Source organism: Scylla paramamosain, chromosome 13 (genome assembly GCF_035594125.1).
Source record: "Scylla paramamosain isolate STU-SP2022 chromosome 13, ASM3559412v1, whole genome shotgun sequence".
In the NCBI taxonomy this organism is placed as follows: domain Eukaryota; kingdom Metazoa; phylum Arthropoda; class Malacostraca; order Decapoda; family Portunidae; genus Scylla; species Scylla paramamosain.
In genome coordinates, this window is record NC_087163.1 from 20,654,585 (window position 1) to 20,681,678 (window position 27,094).

The following is a 27,094-nucleotide window of genomic DNA, read 5'->3' on the forward strand; positions in this document are numbered from 1 at the left end:
GTGTGTCATGAAGTCATAAGAAGGAATGTAACTGTAAATGGAATGGGGATTTCATGAAGTGTACAGCTGGTCGTCCCCTACATCCTCCTCCTCCTCCTCCTCCTCCTCCTCCTCCTCCTATACTACGTCTTCCTCTTCCTCCTTTATTAATACACAGTCTTCTCACTCATTAACAACCTACTTCTACTGTCATTATCTTTCGTATTCTACTAGCGTTCTCTCTCTCTCTCTCTCTCTCTCTCTCTCTCTCTCTCTCTCTCTCTCTCTCTCTCTCTCTCTCTCTCTTGTCCTTCTATCTTTGTTTTCATCTCCCTTCTATTTTTTATTCATATTGCTCACGTCCTGATCTACATTTTTTCCCCCGTATCTTTATCTTAATCCTCCCTACTTCCCGCATTCTTTCTCTATTCTTCCTACTCCTCTTCCACTTTTTCTTATCTATTTTTTTCTCCCTCCTCCCCCCATCCTCCTCCTCCTCTTTCTTGTGGGTCGGTAGGAAGGAAAGGAAAAAGATCGATTTGATACGAAGCAGGGACTGTTATGAAGAGGAGGAGGAGGAGGAGGAGGAGGAGGAGGAGGAGGAGGAGGAGGAGGAGGAGGAGGAGAAGCCCAATTCACTTCCTACGTCATGGGAGGAAAGGGAGAGGCAGAAAAATACACAAGTGGAAAAAAAGGAGAGGAAGAAAGAAAATTATTAGTGTTGATGTTTTTTTTCCAATTATACGAATGTGGCAAAACATGAATAATAAATACGTGAATAAATAAAGTGAAAAAAAAAATTCGCCTTCTCTCGCAAGGAAGGAGTGGATGGGACAAAACAAATATATATAATTATCGAATAGTCAATTAAACATGGTGAAAGAAAATGATAAATGCAATGTTATTAAATTTTTTTACACATATTTACCTAGCGGAGAAATTTTAAAGGTGGAGAATACGACACTTCATATTAATAATAATAATAATAATAATAATAATAATAATAATAACAATAATAATAATAAAAATAGTGACACCTTATAAAAACACCAGTCACGTACAAAATATCTAACTGGTTAATCAAACAAGCAAAAATAAGAAAAAATAGAACAAGAACAAGACAATTAATCTCCATTTATGTCCAGCAGAGGAAGTGAAGACGAGAGGAGGGACAAAATAAACAAAGAAGAACGGGAAGAGGAAGAGAGAAAGGGAAAGATGTCAAGATGATAATGACACGATAAATGAGAAGCACGTGACAGGTTTATTGATTATTACACCTGAATCTCTCTCTCTCTCTCTCTCTCTCTCTCTCTCTCTCTCTCTCTCTCTCTCTCTCTCTCTCTCTCTTAATGATACGAACAATTATTTGAGCAATTCTAATTATAGCACTTTGTTACCTGGACGAGGACTGGTTACCATGAGAGAGAGAGAGAGAGAGAGAGAGAGAGAGAGAGAGAGAGAGAGAGAGAGAGAGAGAGAGAGAGAGAGAGAGAGAGAGAGAGAGAGAGAGAGAGAGAGAGAGAGAGGTGTTCATATCTCCAGGTAGAAAGTAGTGATGGTGTAGTGTGACTTGTGAGTGAAATTCCGATGTAGTGATGTCCTAATTAAGGCCTGCGAACATCATTATCATCACTATTATCATTATCCTTATTATTATCATTGTTATCCTTATTATTGTTACTGTAGTTGCTGTTGTTGTTGTTGTTGCTTGTTGCTGTTGTTATTATTACTACTACTACTACTACTACTACTACTACTACTACTACTACTACTACTACTACTACTACTACTACTACTGTTACTACTACTGCTACCACCACTACCACTACCATTACATTGAAACTGAAGGAAAATTCTGAAGCTTTAATTTCTTGTTGATAAGTTACGCGCTCACGCACACACACACACACACACACACACACACACACACACACACACACACACACACACACACACACACACACACACGATGCGCATTATTAATATTATCGTTAAGAAAAAAAAAAAAGAAGGAAGAAGAGAAGAAGGTGAAGGAGAAGAAGAGAAGATGGAGGAGGAGAGAGCAGTAAGGTAACCACTAGCTTCTCCAGAAACTCTCAGCTTACCCTCACAATGCTCCCCAGTCGACCACATCCCCGCCCCGCCATGCTCCGCCCTGCTGTACCCTGCCCTATCTGCCTCCTCTCCTCCTTCAGCCTTCCCTTACCTCCCTCTGACCCGTTCCCTCTTCCTTTCAGTCATCTGTGTCATAATTTCTCAAAGTTTCTCTCTTCTGACCTCCCATTTATTCTTTTGTCCCTTATTCCTTTCTAACTTTATTTGTATTTCATCTCGTTTTTTTCTTTCTTTGTTCCTTTTTTAACATCCAGTATTTTATTTCTGTCAGTTTCCAACCATTTGCATCTAATTTCTCAGTCTAATCTTCTGTTTGTTTGTGTATCCCTTTTTAAGTCTTTCATACCTGCTTTTCTCTCCATTTCAAACCATCTGCATCTCTGCCTTCTCTCCCCCTTTCCCTCTTGTAATCTTCCCTTTCTCCTTGATCCTTTCCCTCACTCAAATTTCTTTTCCCAGCCTTTCTCTAAGCACCTGCATCTCTTCTTTATCTTCTCCCGTAACATTCCCTCTCTCCTTATTCCTTTTCCTACCTCAAATATCTTTTTCTCAGCCCTCTATATCTCTACTTCATTTCCTTTAATATTCCCTCTCTCTCTCTGAGCCTTTCTTTAACTCCAACATCTTTTCCTAGTTCTCTAAACACCTGCATCTTTTTCTCTTCTCTATCATTCCCTCCCTCCTTGATCCTTTCCCTAACGCCAATATCTTTTTCCCTGTCCTCTACATCTCTACTTAATTTCCTCTAACATTCCTTATTTCCTTGATTCTTTTTCTAACTCCAATATCTTTTCCGAGCTTTTTTTCTAAACACCTGCATCTTTATCTCTTTTCTAACATTCGCTCTCTCCTTGATCCTGTGTGACTCCATTATCTTTTCCCATCCTTTCTCTAAACACCTGCATCTCTGCTTCATCTCCTCTAACATTCCCTCTCTCCTTGGTCCTTTCCCTAACTCCACTACCCTTTCCTAACCATTCTTTAAGTAACTGCATCCTTGGCCGACTCCAGCACGTGTCCCAGCCCAGCCTGTGTGCATTGCCCCCTTCTAAACCTAACCTCAATTCTCTCCTACGCTTCCCTCAGCCTCACCCCGCCGCTGTTCGCCACTGCTCCGCCTCATTTCCCTTTTTGGTCCTCACTAAAAGGGATATGAAGTTGAACGCCTGGCTGCTGTGGGTACGAAAAAATAACACGATGGAGCGTTCCGGTTATGAGGAGACCAATGGAGCGTTAAGATTAATAAATTAGTAAATAGTAGATTGTGAAGGGAGGTTAGTGGTGGTAGCGGTGGTGGTGGTGGCTGCTGGGACAAGAAAGTGAGTGGTACCAGACGATGCGGGAAAAGTGAACCAAGGCGTAGTGGAGCGAAGCCACGAGGGTAAGAGGGTTAAAAAATGCAGCCCCTGATGAAAATTGATAGTGATTAGGAGTGTGGTGAAGTAAAAGTAAAAGTAAAAGGTAGGTAGCTGGGTTGGTGGGTGGGATGGTGAAGATGTTAGTGATAATGATGGTGGTGGTGGTGGTGGTGGTGGTGGTGGTGGTGGTAACAGTGGCGGTGATAATGACTGTGTGTTAGGTCGTACGTAATAGTGTGATGATAATGACGATGGTGTTGTTAATGATGACAGTAAAAATACCTAATAGCAACAAAAATAGACGTGATGATGATGAAGATGATGGAAGCAATAACAAGATAATATAAGCAGCAACAATAGCAACACCAACCAAGACACCACCACCACCACCACCACCACCACAACAACAACAGCAACAACAACACCACCAAATGACAGGCCATGAACCGTTGCAGATTTCTCACAATATACTGAAGTCGTGTAAGCATGGAGGGAGGGAATGAAGGAGGGAGGGAGGGAGAGAATGAAGGAGGGAGGAAAAGAGGGAGGGAGGGGGTTAGCTTGGTACCTTCCCACAGTAAAGCAATGTGAGAAAAGTAATTTCATTTGAGGTCGCGTTCCAACTCACTAATACACCTTGTTGCTGCTCTCTCTCCATAATTTACCTCATAAATTGATGTGACAGGAGGAGGAGGAGGAGGAGGAGAAGGAGGAGGAGGAGGAAGAGGAGGAACACCTAAGTCAAACAGCAGCAGAGAAAGAGGAGGTGGAAGAAGACAAGGATTTCATTGATACACTAAATAACGAATGATTTTCTGGTTCTTTGGGGGGAAGGAGGAGGAGGAGGAGGAGGAGGAGGAGGAGGAGGAGGAGGAAAAAAAAAGAATTGAAGAAGAAGATGATGATGAAGAAGAAAGAAAAAAAAAGGAAGGTAGGAAGGAGGAAAGAAAGGAAGGAAGGTAGGAAGAAAGAAGAAAGTAAGGAAGTAAGAAAGAAAGAAAGAAAGAAAGAAGGAGGGTAGTGACGATGAAATAGCACAATGGGAAATAACAAAAATTGCAAAACCGGAAGCAGAATAGAAATTTACGATGATTGCAGTTATAATGTAAAAAAAAAGAAAAAGGAAACTCAAAATAAAAACAAGAGGAAGAGGAACTGGAGTGGAGAAGCAGGAAAGAAGAACAGATTAAAAAAAAAGATAACAGAGAAAATACGAACAAAGAACAGCTAAGGAATAAAAGCTAAATTGATGACATTAAATAAAAGAGGAAAAAGAAAAAAAAAAAAAAATTAATCGAACTACAAAATAAAACAGTAAAAGATAAAGAAAAGGAAGAGAGAAAAGAAATATGGACACTTACAAGACAGAGAAGGAAAGGGAATGAGGAAATATCAATAAACGAGGATGGAAAATAATGAGGATAAAGGAAACAAAAAAAAAAAAAAAATCGAACTACAAAATTAAGAAAAAAGAAAAGGGAAAAGAAATAAACACAATTACAACACAAAGAAAAGCAAAGAGAACTAGAAAATATCAGTAAACAAGGATGAAAAATAAAATAAACAATAAGGAAACATTAAATAAAACCAAAGAAAAATCAACAGATAAGAAAACCACCTGGTGTAAGGACTGAACTCACGACCTGTCACACTTGAGGGAGGCGCAGGAGGAGAAGGGGGGAACTGGTGGTGGTGGTGGTGGTGGTGGTGGTGGCCATGACCTGCACCTACTCCTCCCTCCTTCAGGAATGCAACACCTTTCTCACCTGTGTAAGCCTGTACCTGTTGGCTGCACCTGGTCACGTGGTCAAAGGGCTCACGGCCACATCACGACCCGCAACACAGCACGTGACCACACCACCGCCACATCACGTCACGTCACAGCCAGCCAGCTAGCCAAACTTCATTTCTTTTCTTTTTGTTGTTGTTGTTGTTGTTGTTGTTGTCTTTGTTCTTCCTTTTAAGTCTTCTTCTTTGCTTTCTTTTTCTTCCTTCTTCTTTTTCGCCTTCTTCTTCTTCTTCTTCTTTTTCTTTCTTCTTCTTCTTCTTCTTCTTCTTCTTCTTCTTCTTCTTCTTCTTCTTCTTCTTCTTCTTCTTCTTCTTCTTCTTTTTCTTCTTCTTCTTCTCCTCCTCCTCCTCCTCTCCTCCTCCTCCTCCTCCTCCTCCTCCTCCTCCTCCTCCTCCTCCCCCTCCTCCTCTTTTTCTTCTCATTATTATTATCATAATAATAATAATAATAATAATAATAATAATAATAATAATAATAATAATAATAATAATTATCATTATTATTATTATTATTATTATTATTATTATCATTATTATTATTATTACTATTATTATTACCATTATCATCATTATTCCTGTTTTTCTCTTTTTTCTCTCTTTTTGTTGCTTCCTCCTTCATTCTACACCTTCTCCTCCTCCTCCTCCTCCATCTTCTTACCTTGATTCTTATTTAATGGCGTTCTTTGCAATATTTTCTCCTTAAAATTCCTTGATCTAATTTTACACGACAACTTATTCCTGTTAATAACGTTTAATTTTGTTAACATTACATTAAGTCTACTTTAGTTTATCATTTGCTTCATGTTTTTACACTTTGCTCTCCAAATATTTTCTTTTATAATTTCTGTTTATTTCTTCTTCTTCTTCTTCTTCTTCTCCTTCTTCCTCCTCCTCCTCCTCCTCCTCTTTCTTTTCTTAACTCATCCTCTTGTATTAAGTTTCATTCATCTTCTCAATTAACCACATTTTTCTTCTCAGTTTCTTTTTTTTCTCTCTCTTCTCCTCTTTCCATTTTTTCTCCTTTTCTCCTATCTTCGATTTTTTTGCTTCATTCTTCTATTTTATTGTAATCTACTCAATCAACCCGTCCTCTCCTACTTTTCTTCTTTTTTTATTCATTCTTTGATTAGTTTTCATATTATCTTCCACTCTTTCATTTTCGCTTCGTTATTTATTGTCTTCTTCTTCTTCGTTAATTATTGTGTTCTTTCTTTGTTTTCCTTGCTTGCTTTATTTTTAGCGTCGTTCACCTTCTATCAACCCACTTTTTTTTTTCTCTTCCTCTCTCTTTCTCCACTTCTCTCTCTTTCTCACGTAGCTCTTCTTCATTAATAATCAAATATATATACTTCCTTGTGTTCTTACTCACTCTATTTTTCTTTTCATGCTCCATTAACTTCTTTTTTTTTTTCTTTCTCCTCCCTCATCTCTCCGTTTTTCTCTTCCTTCCTTCCTTGTCTTTCATCCATTTCCTCCTTTCCGTGAATCAATAAATATTTCCTTACTTTCTTCCTCGTGACCCTCTTTTTCTGCTTCAAGTTCCATTAACCTCCTTTACGTCTTCACCACCCCCTCTCTCCCTCCCCCTTTATCCTCCATTCCCTCCCTGTCTCTCTCTCCTTCCCTCCCTCCCTGCCTCCAGTATCTTCACACCTTGCATTCTCTTCCCCCCTCCTTTTCTCTCTGTTCTTCTACTCTTCCTCATTTTCTGTCTTTATCTCTTTCCTTCCATGTTTCTCTTCTTTCTATCTTTAACTCTTTCCATTTCCTTTATGATTCTTCCTTCCTTTCGTCAATCTCTTCTTCCTTTTCTACCTTTCCATCTTATTTTTTTTCCTTCCCTCCTATCTTTACTCTTCCACTCCTTGCTTCCCAGCTTCACTCCCTTCCTGATTCCTTCCTTCCCTTCTTCCACGTCTTCTTCCCTTTGCATCTTTCAATCTCTATATTTTTCCTTCCCTCCTCTCTTCACTCTTCCACTCTTTACCTCCCTGCTTAACTCCCTTCCTGCTTATTTCTCTATCCCCTTCCTTCCCTGCCTCACAACTTACTACTCCCTTGCCTCTCTCCCTCCGTCCCTCCTTTCCCTCTTCTCTCCTTCCCTCCTCTCTCACCAGTCTTTCTCGTGTATAATACCAGAGCCAAAAGTCACAAGGGAGTGAGAAACATGCATTTTGGCTTCACGGGTCACGTCGCCAGCAGGAGGAGGAGGAGGAGGAGGAGGAGGAGGAGGAGGAGGAGGAGGAGGAGGGGTTGCTATTCCAGTCCCTTCTTATACAGGTAATTCGCTAAAACTAGGGCGCCGCGTGACTGTTCCCTTATCAGTCAATTTATCGGCGCCATTTGGCATTGATCCATGGCACTGTGTGTGTGTGTGTGTTTGTGTGTGTGTGTGTGTGTGTGTGTGTGTGTGTGTGTGTGTGTGTGTGTGTGTGTGTGTGTGTGTGTGTGTGTGTGTGTGTGTGTGTGTATGTGTGTGTGTGTGTTTCTTTTGCACCCGCATGCCCATATGAAGCACTATAACGGCGCGCGCACACACACACACACACACACACACACACACACACACACACACACACACACACACACACACACACACACACACCCGAACAAAGTGAGCGGCGCTGCACCTGCCCCAGACAGGTGAGGGCGGAGGCCAAGGGGACAGGGACGGGGAGTTTTGGGGCGAGAAGCGAAACAAAAAATACCTTGCCTCTACCTGTTACTATCACTACTGTTCCTGCTGCTGCTACTACTACTACTACTACTACTACTACTACTACTACTACTACTACTACTACTGTAAATATGATGAGGTAAATAAATGGTAGAAAATAATAACACTAGTACACATACGAGTAAGGAACACAATTACAATCACAAATATTAAACAAACTGATACACGAACACATAAAAAAGTCACCAGGAAGCAGAAACCACTCACGCACATATAAAAAAACAAAAACGTAGGAATAAAAACCAAAGAAAGAAAAAGAATACAGAACAAAACAAAACAAAACAAAAAAAATCGAAAAGAAAAATAGACCATTCAAGAGAGAGAGAGAGAGAGAGAGAGAGGGAGAGAGAGAGAAGAAAAAAAAAACACAGATAAAGCGAGGAATGCATAAAAAAAAACAAAAAAAAACACCCCCCTCACAAATATACATACGAACATAAACACTGACGGATGGAAACACCTTACGGAACACCTGGACAAGGATGTAGAGGAGAGTGAGAAAGAAAAAAACAACATTATTTATAGGGGCGTCTTGCATGCTGAGAGGGACTGAGATCCGCGTCCAGCCAAGAGTAGGAGAAAAATATATCATAGAAGATTACGAAAGACAATAGGAAGAGCGTGACGTCACAGGACAACCCTGATCTCTGCCCGGATCAAGAGGAGGAGGAGGAGGAGGAGGAGGAGGAGGGAGGAAAGGGTAAAGTGGAGAGGGTAAAGGGTGAGACAGTAAGAAAAATAGGGGAGTGGTGGTATGTCTGGATGAAATGGAGGAGGAGAAGGAGGAGGAGGAGGAATAAGAAGATGAAAAGGAAGAGAAGAAGGAGGAGGAGGAGGAGGAGGAGGAGGAGGAGGAGGAGGAGGAGGAGGAGGAGGAGGGGAGGAGGAAAGGGTTAAAGTTGATGCTTGGATACAGTAAAGGAGAGATGAGGCAGGGTGTAAGAAATTAAAGGAATGGTGGCGTGGGTTGATAAAATGGATTAAGATGAAAAAGAATACGACAAGGAAGAGAGGAAGAGGAGGGGGAGGAACATAAAAGTAGGCACACAGAAAGAGTACACAGCATAAGACCTGTTGGACCTTACGAGGCTGCCTGTGATAAGCTACTAATCTGAAGAGATGCAGGATAGTACAACAGAAAACGAGGAGATGAAGAATAACAACAACGATGACAATAATAAGGAAGACGATAATAGGGAAGAGAATAGAAGCACAAAAACTAAAGAAAAACATAGCTAAAGTAAAAGAAAGAAAAAAAAAACACACAAAAGAGTAAGAGTGACGGAGTAAGGCCACACAAACATACACACATACTCACATACACACATACACACAGTTTTCACCACCGTAACACAACCCTGCCATGGGAGGAGCCGTCACGAGGGTAAAATCTACATATAACCGTTCCTTCTCTTCCATATTGAGCGATAAGTGAATTTCATCTCAAGCGGGGCCAAGGTCACGCATGCAGGTAAATGTTAAAAAAAAAAAAGGTGAGAGAGGGAGAGAACGAGAAAGAAATAGAAATCAAAAGTAAAGTGAGAGAGTAAAAATATAAATCCGTTTACCCATCATGTGTCAAATACTCGAGTCATACACTAATAAATCCTGGGAGAGAGAGAGAGAGAGAAAAAAAAAAAAGAGAGAAAGAGAGTCAAGGTTTATATAAAAGTTGATCTAGTTTTTGATATTGTATATGGACTATGTAGCTGTAAAAGATTATATGTTAGAAGAACACTCACACACACACACACACACACACACACACACACACACACACACACACACACACACAGGTGAAGGACACTATGGCTAGGAAAATGTGCAGGTGTAAAAGACAGGCGAGGAAAGGAGATAAACGACAAAAGATAAAGTTAGGAAATGCAGAAGGTAAGAGAATAAGAGAATAACTAAAGAATGCTACACGAGAACAGATAAAAGAATTATGATTATGATGAGAAGGAGGAGGAGGAGGAGGAGGAAAGCTACAGATGGAGACAGGCAGGAGAGGAAGGTAAGCAACAGTAAGGCAGAGGAAGAGATCAAGGGGTTAGGGAGAGAGAGTCAAGAGGTGAAAGAGGCGCAGGGTGGTTTGTGTGGAGGCAAGCATTGCGTGAAGGAAGGAAACGAGAGAGAGAGAGAGAGAGAGAGAGAGAGAGAGAGAGAGAGAGAGAGAGAGAGAGAGAGAGAGAGAGAGAGAGAGAGAGAGAGAGAGAGAGAGAGAGAGAGAGAGAGAGAGAGAGAGAGAGAGAGAGAGAGAGAGAGAGAGAGAGAGAGAGAGAGAGAGAGAGAGAGAGAGAGAGAGAGGAATGTAGGAAGCAAAGCGAAGAAACTTGATGGCAACAAGGAAATAAAGTTATAGAGAGGAATGAGGAAGAAGAATGAGAACAGAGAACAGAGAGAGAGAGAGAGAGAGAGAGAGAGAGAGAGAGAGAGAGAGAGAGAGAGAGAGAGAGAGAGAGAGAGAGAGAGAGAGAGAGAGTTATGGATCACGAAGACCACAAGTAAAGACCCCCAGACTCACACACAGCCTAAGGAGTTTGTCTGTGGGAGGAAGAAGTATGTGAGAAAAACCACGAAACGATTGGGAAAGGGAAGAGAAGGGAAGCGGAAGGAGAGGGGGATAAATAAAGACACTAAACAGGAAGCAAAAGACAAGAAAACAAAATGATAGAATATGAAACAGAGACAAAACACACAAACACAAACAAAACATTAAAAAAAAAACGTACTAAAATCAATCTAACAATCAAAACCTACATAGAAAAACTTCTCTATGAAATCCTATATATAATTTATGTGGGAACGCCTGGGAGGGACGGAAGGGAGACTGAAGGGAGGTGTTCGACTCTTGACCAGCAGGGGCACAGGAAACGCAGGTAACAGTGCAGGTGTTTATTCACAGAAGGTGTGAACAGAAGGCTGGAGGTAGGTGATCTCCCGGCGCCAGGCCGCGCACTTCCACTTAACACTTATGACTGAAGCCTAGCTCGTTCACCTCATACACGTGTTCATGCCTCACACAAGTCTCGCTCATTCACTCGTTCACACAACTAGCTAACAACCACACACCTCCCCCGAGACATAAGGAAGATTCCTTATCTTTGTTATGGCTACCGTAACACATGAAACAAAGTTACAATGATTGAAGTACAGAAAACACGGTACATATACACAAAACAAACACAGCGTACAATGAACACGTACGACTAATCGTAGGTGCTACGGTGCCACCGCACCTGCAGTCGTCTCGGCTCCCTACGCTGTCGGCTGCTTCGACGCTCTGGTTGCTCTCGGCCACGGTGTACCCCGTTACCCTGATGCTCCGGGCTGCCGGGATGGTGGTGTTCCTCGTGACCCTGATGCTGAAGCGCTGCACCGCCATGAGCGGTGTGCTGCTCGACAGGAAGGGGAGCAAGAGGTCTGTGTGGGCGTAGGTGTCTTCTATTACGCCACATCACGCGACCGCTGCCCATCTTGATGAGGTAGTCTCTCCTTCGCCCAACAGCCACGATGACACCCAGGCGATCCCAGAGGCCTGTCGTGTGATCTTGAACGTCGACGTGGCCACCGAGGTGCAGGAGAGGAAGAGTACGGGCGGACGCGTCGTGGCGAAGTTTCGCTTTCTTCCTCAGTCGCTCTGCCTTGGCGTCGCACTCATCAGCAGCGCGCTGCCACTGCTGAGCGTATGAGCGATGATGAGCCGGGACACAGGACCTCATAGGATGACCGAAGAGGACTTGTGCTGGTGATCGCCCTTCCGCCCTCGGAGTGTTGCGCAGTTCCAGCAACCCGCGAGCGAACGCATCCTCGTCCAGGTGTCCCTGCTGTGTGGTCGTGAGGATCAGCTTCTTCACGGACTTGACCGCTGCCTCGGCGTGACCATTGGAGCGTGGATAATGAGGTGAAGATACACGATGCTCCACCCCCCATCGAGCCAGGAAGCGCCGTACCGATGAAGAAGTGAACTGCGGTCCACCGTCAGTCCTCAGGAGAACAGGCACGCCCGTGTCGGCGAACACACCCCGAAGGACACGAACGAGCTGATCAGCCGATGCTGGACGTGAGCATGCAGACACGTGAGGCCACCCAGACAAGCGATCTACATACACGAGGTATGTACGGCCTGCTGCGTGGAAGTAGTCTGCAGAAACTGACTCAAACACCCTGCTGGGTGTGTCCGTGTCCTGCCAGAGAGGTTCGTTGGCTTGGCTTGGTAGGAGTGGACGGCATAGTGAGCATCCAGAAACGACGTTCTCAACGTCTCTGTCCATACCAGGCCAGTACACCGTTTGTCGGGCCCGTCGCTTGGTGCGCTCCATCCCCTGATGACTGTCATGGAGTCGCTCTAGTGTTTCTCGGCGGAGGCTGTGAGGAATAAGAAGCCTCGGCCCGTAAACCACCAGGTCGTCGTCTACGGCCAGCAGACTGCGCACCGGCCAGTACGTACGCAAGCGGTGATCGAGGTCGTGGCAATGATCAGGGAAGCCCTCGATGATGACGTTCTTGAGCAAGCAGTACTCCCCGTCTCTTGCTGCTGCGGCACGTACCATTTCCACAGTCTGATCCTGGAGTGGTGCTAAGCGGACGCCGTCCTCATTGGTGGCAGATAACGCTGAGATGACCGCTGAGTGGAGAGGTCGAGGTCACCAGAAGTAGCAGCATCCTCTTCCTCCACTGGGTCCTGTACTGGAGCACGTGAGAGGGCGTCGGGCACACAGTGTGTCGATCCCTTTTGCCAGCTTGCTGTGAAAGAATACTGAGCAAGCTTCTCCCTCATGCGCTGCAGCCGCAGGTTCTCTATTTCTCCCAACAACTTGCTATTGAGGAGAGGTATCAGCGGGCGGTGGTCGAGCACTAGATCGAAGTGAGGGAGTCCTTTCAGGTAGGTGCCACATTTCCTGACTGCCCAGACGATTGCAGCCATTTCCAACTCTATTACTGCATAGCGGCTCTCTGTGTCTGTAACAAATCTTGACCCGCATTGCACCATCTTCCACTGGTCACTGTGCTTCTGCAGGAGAACGAATCCAAATCCGTGCATCCTTGAGGCGTCAGTCTGTAGCATCGTTGGTAATGATGGGTCGAAGTATGCCAAGACAGGTGGGCTGACGAGACACTGTTTCACCTTCTCAAACGCCTCTTCATGGTTAGGAGACCAGCACCAACTGTTCTTCGGGCGTAAGAGATCTCTGAGGGGTTGTGCAGCTGCAGCCACAGCAGGAGAAAAGCTTCAAGCTGGTTTGTAAGACCCATGAATGATCGTAAGTCGGTGATGTGCTGTGGTCGTGGGAAGTCAGAGATTGCCTTAACTTTCTTTGAGTCTGTCGTGTAGCCTTGTCCAGAAACAGAGTAACCACAGTAATCTACCACTCTTTCCGCGAATGTAAACTTCTGTGGGTTGAGAGTGATGCCGTGCTGGTCACACCGCCGCACAATCTGAATGACATGGGCTAAGTGCGCACTGTAGGTGGAGTCATAGGCCAGGATGTCGTCCACGATCTTGATGGTGTTAGGTATGTCGCCGAGAGCTTGGTCTCCTCGACGGTTATACTCGTCTCCAGACGAGACGAGACCCATAACCGCTCGCCGAAACTTGTACCGACCCCAAGGTGTTATGAAGCAGGTTAAATCCTGGTCTTCTTCTCTAATGGGGACTTGAAAATACCCCATCTTGGCATCAAGAGTGGTGAACCAAACTGCTCCGGTCCCGATCGAGGCGATGGCGTCATGAGGTGAGCGCACTGGATACACGGGCCTCTTCACGTAACGGTTGAGTCGTGTCAGGTCAACACACAGCCTTACACCAGATGTCTTTTTTGGGACAGGCACGATGGGGTGGCACCATGCCGTAGGGTAGTCCACACTCTCGATGATTCCCTTGTTAAGCAGCTCTTCCAACTGGCTCTTAATTTCTTCACGCCAATTGTAAGGGATTGTACGAGATGCTGTTACGGCGAAGGGTCGAGCGTCGTCTGTCAACTCGATGGCCATGGATCCACCAGCCATTGCACGTAAACCTTCCTTTGCTTCGAAGACGCTGGGAAAGGCCTTGATCACAGCAGCAGCGTGCCCCGCACGCTGCTGTGGCGTTGGTCGTAGGAATGAGGCCAGCTGATCACTTCTGTGGGCGTAGATAGAGGTGGCTGCGAGGCGGTCGGGTACTCGATGGAGCTGTTGCCGGTGTGCTGTTCTTCCCTGCGTAGCGGTCGGATTTGAGCCGGAAAATCTTCGGGGAGGATTCCGAGAGCGATGGAATCGTACCAGCTAAGCAGCGCCCCCTTCACCTCCTTCACCACGCTCACAACAGTCTCAGCTTCCCTGTCGCCCAGTTGCAAGTGCGACGAGAAAGTTCCTACACAGGTGAGGGGGTGATTACCGGCAGCATAAAGTCCATCACCATCAGCGGGCGCCAAGCTGGAGGGCGGGATTCCAAGGAGTGTTGCCGTGTCGAGGCCAATAACGGTCGTTTCGGCCCCAGAGTCAGGAGTCCACGTAATCTTGTCTCTTCCAGCGGGATGTGTGGCGGTAATGAGCACCTGGGGCGCAGGTCGTGCCGTCACCGTCTTTGTGTATACGCCTGATAAGAGCTGGTATACACTGGCACTGGCTCCCCGCCTCGGGCCTGCACCGCGATGAGGAGAGACAGTTGAGGAACTCCTCGAAGCTCCTCGTCGTTTCCTCACTGTCTGCTGACATACACTCGCAAAATGCCCTCTTTTCCCGCGAGATTACGACACACTTTATCTATTGCCTGGCATCCCCTTTTGTCACTGCGACAATCTTTGCCACAACGATAACAGCCCGTGGGGCTTGAGCCCCCGAAACTGCCCTTCCTGTAGTTCGAGACAGCGTTCACACCATGGCTCGAAGAGTGAGAGCCGCCCCTTAGTACTGCACTACACTGGTTAGCGCTCTCTGATGCTCTGCAAATATCTATGGCGTTTTCAAGGGTGAGTTTCTTGTTTTCCAGCATGCGTTTCAGAGCCACTTCGTCTCGTGTCCCAACGACAATTCTGTCACGCAGCTGATGGTTTATGCACTGGTCGCAAAAGTCACAGAAATTGGCGATTTCCTTAACAGCACATAAAAAGTCGTCAAAACCTTCTTGCGTTTCTTGCACGCGGGAGTAGAAGTCTCTTCTATCCATGATGATGTTGCGCTGGCTTCGCAGGTACTCACACATTGCATCGAGGATGGTTCTTAACTCCGCGTCTCTCGGTAAGCTTATCCCGTAGCGAAGTGTACGGGTCCACTCGTCGTCTAGGACAGCAGCGAGTGCCGCCCTCTGCTCAGCCAGGGAGAGACAGTCTATCCTGGCGAGGGTTACGTATCCTTCAAACTTATGGCGCCACGTGTCGAACTCACGTAAAGATGCTGACGCCGTTAAGTGAGGAATGATGGTGGCGGACGTCGGGAACCTCGCGCCCTGGGTAGACGTGCTGCGGGCTGTGGTTTCGCCTTCATTGCTCGCCGTGGTGCGACTGGGAGCTTGTGTCCCCACTCTCTCCAGCAGCTGGGTTAAACGCTCCTCGCGAGCCTGACTCTGCTCCGACTGTCGCGCTAGCAGAGCCTGACTCTGCTCCGACTGTCGCGCTAGCAGGGCAGCCAGCGCCTCCAACTGCTTCTCCATTCTGCGCCGTACCCACTGCAGCCTTGTCCTGATCCTACTCACTGCGCCATGTTCGACTCTTGACCAGCAGGGGCACAGGAAACGCAGGTAACAGTGCAGGTGTTTATTCACAGAAGGTGTGAACAGAAGGCTGGAGGTAGGTGATCTCCCGGCGCCAGGCCGCGCACTTCCACTTAACACTTATGACTGAAGCCTAGCTCGTTCACTCATACACGTGTTCATGCCTCACACAAGTCTCGCTCATTCACTCGTTCACACAACTAGCTAACAACCACACAGGAGGAAGTAATGGGGAATTAAATCACGGAGGGAGAGAACAGGTAGCGAAGAGGAGGAGAGGAGGGAGGAGGAAATCAAACTTCTAAAGGAGGGAATGGTTAGAGGGAGGGAAAAAAAGTAAGAAACTAAGGAAGGGAATGGATAGGACAGGAAAGAAAAGATGGAGGTGAAAACATAACTACTGAAGGAAGGAATGATTAGAAAAAGGAAAAGAGGGAGTGAAAGAATGAATGTACTAAAGAAAAGGAGAGAAAAAACTAAACTACAGAAGGAGGAAACGATTAGAAAAGGAAGAAAAGAGAGTGAAAGAATGAAGGGAAGGGAAGACGGAAAGGAAAACTAAACTACTGAAGGAAGGAAACAGTAAGAAAAGGAAGAGAAGAGAGTGAAAGAATGAAGGAAAGAAGAAAAGGAAAACTAAACAACAGAACGAGGCAATAGTTAGGGAAGGAAGGGAAGAAGTGAAGAACGAAAGAAGCAGAGAGAGAGAGAGAGAGAGAGAGAGAGAGAGAGAGAGAGAGAGAGAGAGAGAGAGAGAGAGAGAGAGAGAGAGAGAGAGAGAGAGAGAGAGAGAGAGAGAGAGAGAGAGAGAGAGAGAGAGAGAGAGAGATCAAACTAGTGAAGGAGTCAGTGGTTAAGGAAGACAATTACCATCACTTCAGAAAACAAGAGGCCAGGATGCAGCTCCCTCTTACCCCCCGGCGCGTCATTCTCACACTAGTTCCGGCTTCCGCGTGTGTGTTGCCCCGCCCTCACCACAGCCTCACCCCAGCAGTACGCCCTTCTCCTCCCGCACACAACGATAGGGGGACTCTAGCATAAGGCGCGTCCCAGGTTTTCCCGAGAGAAGTGCACGCGAGTCAGGAGCGATGAGGTTTTCCAGGGATACAGTGGGAAAGAATTGCAGTGAGAATGAACTTAAATATGTAGGCGTTGTTGGACTTGGAAGCTGGAAGAGCGGGCATAGAGGGTGGAATGGAGGGAAGAATGTCCAGGAGGGAGAGAAAAGAGACACTGGAAGGCAGGAAAGAGCGGCTGGAAAGAGGGGGCAGAGATGATGGAAATGGGGAAAGAAGGACTGGAAGGGAGAAAAATACTGCTGGAAAGAGAGAAACGAGTGACTGAAAAGAGGAAAAGAGACGCTGGTAGGGAGGAAAGTGAGGCTGGAAAAGAAGAAAAAGTGGCTGGAAGGAAGGAAGGAAGGAAGAAGAGACTGGAATAGAGAAAAGCGAGACTAAAAAAAGAAGAAAAGAAACTGGAAGGCAGGGCATAAACTCTGGAATGAAGGAAAGAGAGACTGGAAGGAAGGAAAGAGATTGCAAAAGAGGAAATAAACACTGGAATAGAGAAAAAACAGACTGGAAAGAAGGAAAAAAACACTGGAAGGAAAGAAATAAACACTGAAATGAAAGAGAGACTGGAAGGAAGGAAAAGGAGACTGGAAGAGAGAAAATAAACACTAAAATGGAGGAAAGACAGACTGGAAGAGAGGGAGGAGACGCGCCTCTTCCCCTCCAGCCTAAAGTGTGAGAATTCCAAAGAAAATTATCGTTCCCCACACATTCAGTCATGCCTCCTCTTACCACACAGGGAGAGGCGGGGCCCTTCACACCTCCCACGGCCCTCACACGCCACCCATACCTCACACACACACACACGCACACACACAAACACCCACGCCCTCACGCACCCAAGGACCCCGCAGATATATTTGGGATACATTTTGGAATAATAAGAGAAAAAAGAAGAAGAAGAAAAATAGAAAATCCAGGGATATGGCGTTCCTGAGGCAACACTTCTGACTAACAACTCAACGCAACTCAGTCTCTTAAAATTCCAGCATGCAAAAAAATCAACTTCAGATGGCAGAGATACCGAGCTCCTTTACTTCAGATGGAAATTCCTTCGAGAGAGATAAAGGAAGACACAAGAAAGACCGAAGGAGGAGGAATATCAAAGGGAGATTTAACTTGGTGTACTCGTATGCTGTGGCTTCCTGACTGGACCAAAGACGACGTAGTATGAACTGAGAGAGAGAGAGAGAGAGAGAGAGAGAGAGAGAGAGAGAGAGAGAGAGAGAGAGAGAGAGAGAGAGAGAGAGAGAGAGAGAGAGAGAGAGAGAGAGAGAGAGAGAGAGAGAGAGAGAGAGAGAGAGAGAAATAGGTGCACGATAAAAAAAAGAAAGAAAAGAGAGAGAGAGAATCAGACTACACGATAAAGAGAGAGAGAGAGAGAGAGAGAGAGAGAGAGAGAGAGAGAGAGAGAGAGAGAGAGAGAGAGAGAGAGAGAGAGAGAGAGAGAGAGAGAGAGACTGAACGGCACAATGTTGCGACAGTCAGGCTGGACCCAAGACAGTCACGTATTGAGAGAAAGAAAGAAGAGAGAGAAGAAAGACGAGAGGAGAAAGGGGAGAGAGAGAGAGAGAGAGAGAGAGAGAGAGAGAGAGAGAGAGAGAGAGAGAGAGAGAGAGAGAGAGAGAGAGAGAGAGAGAAAAGCAAGCGTAGAGTGACAAGGTCGGGTGAGTGCCTCCCATAACCCCACCCCATGGCCCCCACTCCCATCTCTCCCCCACCTCAGCCCCGCCAAACGCACCATAACAAAGACGCGACGTACTCTCACACGCCCCTCACCTCACCCTTCACCTCTCCAGCATGCCTACCCAGATGCCTAGCGGGAAGCAGAGCCATCTTACGGGCGCCTCGTGAACCATCTGGTGGCTCTCCCGCGACCTCCGCCAGACAAGCAGCGAGAGGCACGTAAGGACTGCAAAACACCCCTACAGTGAGAAAAACCAGTTCCCGCCACTCATAACTGTACCAAAGGACTATTTTACCTTCAGGGACTGCCGTGGACCTGTACCGTAACGCAGGGGCCCTCAGAAATTTGCGTAATGTAAGGGTTACTCATGTAGTAGATTTTAGGGCTCGTTCTGTTTCTTTAGGGTCCTTAAAACCTGCCTTAGTGTATCTCAGTAATGCTGTTGTACGGTGACGACGATAGGGTGATGTTCCCAGTGACACACACACACACACACACACACACACACACACACACACACACACACACACACACACACACAGCTTCTCTACACGTAACAATGCGTGTCCCCTCGCTAACAAAGGCAAGGGCACTCACGCACCGTCACCGCCTTCTACGTGTAAATATTAAAGAAAACCGAAGAAGGCGCTGAAGGGGAACGACGAGAGAGAGAGAGAGAGAGAGAGAGAGAGAGAGAGAGAGAGAGAGAGAGAGAGAGAGAGAGAGAGAGAGAGAGAGATGTGGAGGAGGTACGAAGGTGAAGTGGATGGATGGAGGAAGGAAGGGAGGAGTGATTATCTAGGGGAGGGAGGGAAGGCCATAGGAAGGGGGAGGTAATGGGGACGGGGACGGGGAATGGGAGGCGGGAGTAAGACTGAAGGATCAAGTAGGAAGTAGTTTTTCTCTCTCTTTATCGCTCTTTGTATTAAATCCTGCGATGGAGGAGGGAGAAAAGACGAATAAAGTACGAGACGAAAAAATAAATAAAAGCAGGGCGTGATAGTAAAAGAGAAAGGAGGGAAAAGAAATAAATAACAAGAACGAGAGAGAAGTGCGGAAGAAGACACGGTGCGAGGAATAGAAGAGAGAAAAGTAAAGTGGTGATGTTGCTAGTGGTGAGGAGAGTTTCGTGAGAGGAGACGATTGGTAGTGATGGTGGCGGTAATGGTGGAGGTGATGGTGAGGGAGATGACGGTGATGAGGGGGAAGATAGTGAAGATTGAGGGAGGTGAGGGAGGACATAGCAGGCGACAAGTAGTGCAATGAAGAGCCTTGTGCACGAGGGAGGAGGAGGAGGAGGAGGAGGAGGAGGAGGAGGAGGAGGAGGAGGAGGAGGAGGAGGAAGAAGAAGAGAAGAAGAAGAAGAGGAGAGGGAAGAGGAGGAGGAGATAGAAGACAGATGATGAGTTGAGGGTTGACCACCGAGCCTCACCACAGTCACGTCACACACACACACACACACACACACACACACACACACACACACACACACACACACACACACACACACACGCCATGACTGAGTGAGCTTCAAGGGCAAAGATCTACATAAATACACTCATCCAGGTGAGGGAAGCCAGGCAAGAACAGGTGAGGTGTACAGAACAGGTGTGCTGATGAGGTAAATATCAGGTACATGCGTAGGAATTAGGCGAGGATAAAGACACAGGTAAAAAAATAATCACAGGTAAACAGGTATAGATAGACAGACGTGGGTTGATAGATTAATGATTTACAGAAGCGCTGATGAGGTAAATATCAGATACATAAATAGGAATTAGACGAGAATAAAGACAGGTAAAAAATAATCACAGGTAGACAGGTAGAGATAGATAGACAGATTGACAGATAGGTGCGTTGATAAAAAGATTAATGTTTTGTTGATCCCGGTACTGTTACAAAGCATATACGTTCAGTACATTACCATAGCCAGGTGTTAAAAGGTGTATGTATGGGTGTATGTGTCAGGACAGGTGTTATTGAGGTACAGACAGGTGCAGGATGGTCTCTCAAGGCCTCGACAAAGAAGTTACACGCGGATAAACACGAAAAAAAATAAATAAATAAATAAAGCAGTAAGAAAAAATACAAAATCAGCACCATAATAATAGACTTTGAGAAGTGGCAACAAAAAATGGCAACACAAACACACACACACACACACACACACATACATACATACACACACACACACACACACACACACACACACACACACACACACACACACACACACACGTAAAAAAAAAGGAACACAATAACAAAAAAAAAAAAATGCACGAACAAGACGAAACATAACGCAACACGAAGCGAAACTGAGTGAAAACGTGAGGGAAAAGAAACAAAACTTAAACTCAATCAAATGAATACTAAAAGAAAAAAAGAAAAAGAAAAAGAAAGGAAAATACAAAAGATTAATGGGGAATAACATAAATAAGTGCCGAACAATTGAGACACAGGAAGAGGAAGAGAACAAAGAAGAAGAAGAAGAAGAAGAAGAAGAAGAAGAAGAAGAAGAAGAAGAAGAAGAAGAAGAAGAAGAAGAAGAAGAAATAATAACAATAATAATAATAATAATAATAATGATAATAATAATAATAATAATAATAATAATAATAATAATAATAATAATAATAATAATAATAATAATAATAAGAAGAAGAAGAAGAAGAAGAAGAAGAAGAAGAAGAAGAAGAAGAAGAAGAAGAAGAAGAAGAAGAAGAAGAAGAAGAAGAAGAAGAAGAAGAAGAAGAAGAAGAAGAAGAAGAAGAAGAAGAAGAAGAAGAGGAGGAGGAGGAGGAGGAGGAGGAGGAGGAGGAGGAGGAGGAGGAGGAGGAGGAGGAGAAGGAGGAGGAGGATGATTCACGAACATTTAAGAAAAAAATGAGATCGTTCTATTTTTATCTCGTTTACAAGGAAAAAGAGAAAGAAACAAGGAATAAAGGAGGAGATGAGGAAGAGGGGAAGAGGGGAAGGAGGAAGTGTGGGAAGATGTGTGGGCGTGTTGGGGGGCGAGCGACACAGCAGGAGCAGCAGCAGCAGCAGCAGCAGCAGCAGCAGGAGGAGGAGGAGGAGGAGGAGGAGGAGGAGGAGGAGGAGGAGGAGGAGGAGGAGAAAGAGGAGGAGGAGAAGGAGGAGAGCGAGGGAGGAGGATGAGACACGGCTCGCTTCCTCGGTCACTCCTCTCTCTCTCTCTCTCTCTCTCTCTCTCTCTCTCTCTCTCTCTCTCTCTCTCTCTCTCTCACTTGTTGCTATGAAGGAGATGGGAAAACGGAGTAGGGAAAAAGGAAGAGAGGAAGAGAGGGGAGAAGATGAATTAATTAATGAGAGGAAGATACGAAAAAAAGGGAAATAAGATGAAAAAAAGAAAAGGATGGAGGAAGATAACAGTAAAAAAAGAAAAGAAAAACTGGATGAATAAAAGATGGAAGGATTACAGAAAGAGAAGGGAACTCGTGTGCGTATCTTAGCAAAGGTAACCCAAAGGAAAAGAGAAAGATGTGAAGAGGAGGGAAGATAATGCAGGTGTAAAGAGAAGAACACGTACTTGTAAACCATACCTATTCACTCCTTCACACCCATCCTTCCTCCTCCTCCTCCTCCTCCTCCTTCCTCCAGTACCATCCTATCTCTTTACCAAATATACAGAAATGCTTACCCTACATTCTTCCTTTTATAGTTTCACCTCCTCCTCATCATCATCATCATCATCCTCTTCTAATCCTCACCATCACTATCAAATCTTATGTATCCTTTATCTACTTTCTCACCTCCTCTTAATCCCAACCATCCGCATCAAATCAACAACTAGAGGGACCTAGACCTTCCCGTTCACGCTCCCTCTCTCAACCATCCACATCTATCACACCCTATCCCATTAACTGCCACGAACCCTTATCAACACGTCCTGAGAGAGGGAGGGAGAGAGAGAGAGAGGGAGAGGGGCAAAGAGTCAAGTGGGGAGAGGAATTGCATTGCCTTTCACTCTCACTCTCTTAAGTAAACAATGGGTGAGTGAATAGGTGATTTAGTACCTTAATTGTTAGGTGAGGTGATTGTGTAGGTGATAGTTACCTTGTGTGCGTTTGTGTGTGTGTATGTGTGTGACTCGGAAGGGTGTGATATGTGTAAGTATACGGTATTGTGTTGTGTGTGTGTGTGTGTGTGTGTGTGTGTGTGTGTGTGTGTGTGTGTGTGTGTGTGGGTGGGTGGGTTGGTGATGTCATTTGTGTGACGATATGGAGCTGTGGTTACGGTTACGGTTACGGTGTTGTGCGCGTTACGGTCGAGGTGGTGCTGTCGTTGCTGCCCTTGTGTGTTGTTACGGGTGTATCTACTTCCAATGTCTGCCACGTGTGATTTCCCTTCTGTATTACATAAGAAAACTCCAATTCTGGCCTCGTTTTGATTTACGGCAAGCTGGTTTGTGTTACTGACGTGCTGGGTTCGACTGGATGGTTTCCGCGTGGGTTACTTTGAATTACAGCGACAAGTATCTCGTTTTCTTCAATCTTATTTGATAGTCTTGGTTTTATTTCCTTCACAGCTCCAGTTTCTTAACGAGGCATTGTGGTTACCAGGCTGAGCGAAGTAACCAGTGCATTGCGTTCACTTATTTGTTACTCAAGTCCAATCCTGTTCCTGAAAGACAAAGGATCTGGATTATCAAACGTATTTCTCTCACTGAACTCTAAATTTATTGGAAAGTTCGTTGTTATGAATATATGAAAGTGTTAAGTTGTAGTTCATTTTTCTTTTTTTCTTTTCTTTTTTTCGTTTTTTGTTACTCCGCGCTGATCCTGTTCCTGAAAGACAAAAGGTTCTGGATTATCAGACGAATTTGTCCCACTTCACTGAATTTATAGGAAAAATTCACCTTTATGAATATATTAAGTGGTAGTTTATTTTTTTTTCTAAGAAATTCATATCCATCACTGAAAAGACAAAGGGACTGGATTATCAAGCGGATTTCTCACATTTCACTAAATTTATAGGAAAAATCGTCCTTATGAACATATAAGTGTATCAAGTGATAGCTATTTTTCTATTAAATTCTTATCCATGACGTAAAAAAGACAAAAGGACTGGATTATCAAACGGATTTCATCCATTACACTTTAGCCTTGTAAGGAAAGTCCCTCTTATGACAATGTGTATCAAGTTGTGTTGTTTCTTATTTGCTACTCAGCTCTGAACAGCGGTATTGCTTTAAAAGACAAAGGATGAGATTATCAAACGGATTTCTTCCACTTTTAACTTAAAAAGAAGAGTCGCCCTCATGAGAATATGCATTAAGAGGCAATGCTCCTTATTTGTTACGCGATTCTGATCAGCGGTATTACTTCAGACTGACAACTGTGGCTTCTACTCAAGATTAAAGTACTCCGGGCAATTCCCAGACCTCATGAAACCACAAATTGATAGTCAGAATAGAGCAAACAAAGATATCATTGTAGTGGAGGAGAAACTAGAGGCGATTTTTGAATTCATATAATTCTAAACTTGACACAATCCTGTAGTGTTATCCAGAGCAGAATGAAACTAATGCCACGGTACTGAAAGGGTTAATAATAAGATGGTCCGGTGTGAGTTTATAATTTCAAGGCAAAACTCACAGCAGGAGCGACGGAGAAACTCAAAACCTTATATATCCTGTAGTTTTATTTTTGCTTAATCAGATAATCTAAGAGTTACTCGGATAAAATAACAGGTATTATCATTTTAAAGGATTAAAGAATTACTCTATGACAACTTGATTCCTGTTATCTCAAATGAGGGACATTACTTTTTTTCTTTTCTTTTCTTTTTTTCTTTTTTTTTTTTTTTACTATCATTTGCAGTCCTGTCTGAGGAATGAAGAACTGTTATATGGCAACGTAATTCATGTTATCTCATTTGAGGGACATTACTTTTTTTACTTTTCTTTTTACTTCCACGTAGCATCACGGAATGTTACCGGCCATTACCGCCTAGTAAAGTATCTCATTTGGTTACAGCGGTGCAGTTCTGGAAGGAAAACCCGTCCCACCGTCACAGCGCCACAAACGGTTTCTCACGTTACAAAAGTGGCGTCTTCTTGGTCCTCCTCCTCCTCCTCCTCCTCTTTCACATCGTCCGTCATTCAACACTTTGTTAAGCCAAGGTTGCGGTGTCGCGGCTGCAGCACCCTCTCTTATGTCATTACTTAGTCCCGCGTTACGCTATACGGCTATGCTCTACGTTACGTTACGCCGGGTTATCATTAGCTTTATCATTTCCAGTTTGCTACGTGTGTTACTTCCCGTTGTGGGCGTTGGTTCGGCGTAAGGTGCGTGCGTGGGTGGGTGTGGCTGCTCATGTTCCCGTGGGTGAGGTGACTGAGAAGGTGACGCTACTGATCTTATTTCCTTCCTCCTTCCTTAATTCCTCCTTGCTTTGCTTCCTTCCTGCTTGTCTCCTTCCTTAATTCCTCGCATCACGGGGCTTGTTCACCTCATGCAGCTTTGCGCCACTACCTCTACTGTGACTGCTACTGCTGTTGCTATAGCTACTGTTACTACTACTATTACTACCAGAGAGAGAGAGAGAGAGAGAGAGAGAGAGAGAGAGAGAGAGAGAGAGAGAGAGAGAGGAAAATAAACCCAACACTTCGTACCCTCTAAGAAAATATCCTCGTAAGAAAAAAAAAAAAGATCAAGAAACACACACACACACACACACACACACACACACACAACCAGAGAGGGAGAAGACACACACGTTTAAATCCCCCTAATAATTCCCTTAAATGTATTCAACACATCTCACCGCTGATCACTTGCATTAACTAAGGATATTTTTTGCTCTAATACACCTGGCGTGGCTCCTTCTTACCTGCGCTGCCAGACAGGTAGGTGGACAGGTAGATAAAACAGGAAAGGTGTATGCCCTAGAGAGAGAGAGAGAGAGAGAGAGAGAGAGAGAGAGAGAGAGAGAGAGAGAGAGAGAGAGAGAGAGAGAGAGAGAGAGAGAGAGAGAGAGAGAGAGAGAGAGCGCTACGTACCTGTGCTGTACCGCTAAATTACAGGTGAGGGCTCAGGTAATGCTCCTCATTATCCTAGAGGTTCCCCACCATCATTGTCATCTGTCGGAGGCTTCTCTCTCTCTCTCTCTCTCTCTCTCTCTCTCTCTCTCTCTCTCTCTCTCTCTCTCTCTCTCTCTCTCTCTCTCTCTCTCTCATTTCCCTTTCTAATTTCATCTCGACTCATGTTCGCTTGTAATTCAAAAGCTCTCCTGTTTTCTCTGCTTTGTTTTGCCTCCATTGTATCTTGTTTGCTAATCATAATTGCATTTCTTTGTTCCTATTAACTTTCTGGTGTATTTTTTTTTCTTTTTTTCTTTTTTTTTTATTTAATGCTCTACCCTCCTCCCCCTCCTCCTCCTCCTATTTTGCAGTTCACCGTTACAGAAAAAAGTTGCCTAGAAAAAGCCGCCCAGTGAGACCTCCACTCTTCTTCATCTTTCTCTTCCTGCTGCAGGCTCTCCTCCTCCTTCTCCTTCTCCTTCTCCTCCTCCTCCTCCTCCTCCTCCTCCTCCTCCACTTTTATTTTTTTTTTAAGCCTCTTCCTCCTCCTCCTCCTCCTCATCATCATCATCATCCTCCACTTTTATTTTTCTAAGCCTCCTCCTCCTCCTCCTCCTCCTCCTCCTCCTCCTTCTCCTTCTTCTCTTGGCCTTCCTACTGTTCATCCTTCTTTTCCCAGTTCCTCCCCCTCTTGCATCTTTTGATTCCTCCTTCTCACTTCTCCTCTTCCTTCTTCTCTAAAGCCTCCAACTCCTCCTCTTCCTCTTCCTCTGCTTCCTCCAACTGATTAATTTCTTTAGGTTCTAATCCTTCTCCTCCACCTCTTTCTCTGCGGTTTCTTACCCCTCCTTCTCCTCTTCCTCTTCCTCCTCCTCCTCAAACAGCTACACAGAAATCAAAAAGGCTGTTGCTGTTTAGTTGACCTTCGTAATCCTCCTCCTCCTCCTCCTCCTCCTCCTCCTCCTCCTCTTTAATTTTCCCAAGCCCAATTCACCTACTTCTTATCTTTCTTTATTTAAGGCTTCCTCCTCCTCCTCCTCCTCCTCCTCCTCCTCCTCCTCCTCCTCCTCCTCCTCCTCCTCCTCCCAGCCAGTCTTTCTATCCTAACCTTCCTCATCCCCTGGAAGCAAAACCACATTCCTGCCTTCACGCAAACTTATTTATCCTCCAGCATCTAAAGGACGCATCCATCACATCGCTCAGGCATTTATTCATTTATTCCTCGTATTCATTTGTACCTTTGTTAACTTTCTCCCCTGTGTGTGTGTGTGTGTGTGTGTGTGTGTGTGTGTGTGTGTGTGTGTGTGTGTGTGTGTGTGTGTGTGTGTGTGTGTGTGTGTGTGTGTGTGTGTGTGTGTGTGTGTGTGTGTGTGTGTATTTTTTTTTCTTTTTTGCCTCTCATGCATAGAATTAAGACTTTACCGTACCGTTTTCGCTTTTTGATCTCGTTTTCTGTTGAGGTTCGTTTCGGAATTCTTTTGCGCTCTTACGGTACATTTTCTTTTTTTTTTTTACTCTCTCTCTCTCTCTCTCTCTCTCTCTCTCTCTCTCTCTCTCTCTCTCTCTCTCTTTTACGGTAAAGTTCCTGCCTTCCGAAGTTCGCCTAAAAAGGGATGATGGAT

General features: G+C 44.9%; 1 protein-coding gene and 1 long non-coding RNA gene across 3 annotated transcripts in view; one reads left to right on the forward strand and one right to left on the reverse strand.

The window, feature by feature from the left end:
• The window catches only part of LOC135106487 (nuclear pore complex protein DDB_G0274915-like), a 65,197-nt gene that overhangs the window by 19,940 nt on the left and 18,163 nt on the right, over positions 1–27,094 (reverse strand). The window lies entirely within an intron of this gene.
• On the forward strand, positions 10,438–16,464 carry LOC135106484 (uncharacterized). Its single transcript, XR_010271334.1, has 2 exons — positions 10,438–10,820; positions 15,896–16,464. It is a non-coding gene; the product is annotated as an uncharacterized LOC135106484 (long non-coding RNA).